At 33.4% G+C, this 1,487-nt stretch overlaps 1 long non-coding RNA gene across 1 annotated transcript; it reads left to right on the forward strand.

The window, feature by feature from the left end:
• LOC109130936 lies at positions 509–1,090 on the forward strand. The gene is made up of 2 exons (XR_002036701.1): positions 509–953; positions 1,033–1,090. It is a non-coding gene; the product is annotated as an uncharacterized LOC109130936 (long non-coding RNA).

Raw genomic sequence — 1,487 nt, forward strand, 5'->3', positions numbered from 1 at the left:
CATGCCTTAATGAGGTATGCGAGTTATTTGTGTTCACCTTCATTGCCATGAAAAAATGTAGTTTGTTGGAACCACGTTGAACTTGTGACTGTCCTTCTGCTAGGATATAAATCTTTTTTTTTTTTTTTTTTTTTTTNAACATCCGTGTTGATAGTAGAGGGCCTGAGGTGATGCGTATACTTCCATGCCTTAATGAGGTATGCGAGTTATTTGTGTTCACCTTCATTGCCATGAAAAAATGTAGTTTGTTGGAACCACGTTGAACTTGTGACTGTCCTTCTGCTAGGATATAATTTTTTTTTTTTTTTTTTTTTTACTAGGATATAAATCTTGCTTCTAAACAACATTGTGTATTGTTCTTTCTTGTTGTTCTGTAAGGAGCAAAGGATAGTGAAAGCAGAAGAGTGGGATTTGTTTATGGAGATTCTTCGTAAGCCATTTCTTGCTGCTTTCAGAGTTAATTCCAAGTACGTATGTATGCTTTGTTTATTTGCATCCTTAAATCATTTAACAGTTTCATTCATAGTTTAAGTTTTTGAATTTTTTTTATTTGTTGGGTCTCTGTTTTTTTTGGGCAAGTATCATTCATGAAATCATTCCAAGTATGTTTTTTTTATTTGTTGGGTCTCTGTTTATTATGTGATTCTTTAGTGGCAAATTTTGCGATGATCTTCGACTCAAGTTGGAGAATGATTTCATGAAATCTCTTCAGGCTGACATAAATAATACATTGACTCTTGTTTTTGTTTTTATATTATTTTGTACAATTCTCAAATGTTGGATTCTTTGCCTTTTACTTAGACTGTAGAGAGTGGTGAACTGGAGGGTATCAAGCCTTTGCCTTGGTACCCTAATAATCTTGCGTGACATTCTAATTTTTCATGTATTATTTCAGCTGCTTGAAATAATCTATACATGAATCATCAGAGTCAGGATATCTACCTAATGGAATGGTTTGTTAAATTCTATTATCTTCCATTGATTTTGGTTTATAGATAATTTGTTTGTTTCTAATTGTTTTGGTTGAATCAGGTAGTGGCGAATGATGTTGACTAAAAAAGATCTAACCTTCTTATTAACCAAACGAAAAGAACATGTACGACCAACTTGATGGTCACTAACAATGAAGGTCAACATTTCCCTAACGGCAACAACTAGGGTACCTTGTCCAAAGAAGCATCTGAGGTTAATCATCATCTCGCTATGGACTTCATAGTCTACAGGTTGTGCTTACCATGAGAGGTAAGCTTCTTTCTTCACAAAGTTCCATTAGCAGAATCTTATATTTTGATATTCATCTGCATTATCTAGTGGTTTCAGGTTTATCTCTGTTAAAACTTGGTCGGAGAATGATATACCTAACCTGCTCAATGAACCCAATCGAAGATTGCTAAGGATGGTATTATTCTTTTGTATGATATAGAAGTTTGTCTCTATTTTTTTGTGATGTAAGTTTTAATTTATTTAAGACTTTCTGGCACTTAATG

The sequence above is a fragment of the Camelina sativa genome, chromosome 19, assembly GCF_000633955.1.
Source record: "Camelina sativa cultivar DH55 chromosome 19, Cs, whole genome shotgun sequence".
Classification (NCBI taxonomy): Eukaryota; Viridiplantae; Streptophyta; class Magnoliopsida; order Brassicales; family Brassicaceae; genus Camelina; species Camelina sativa.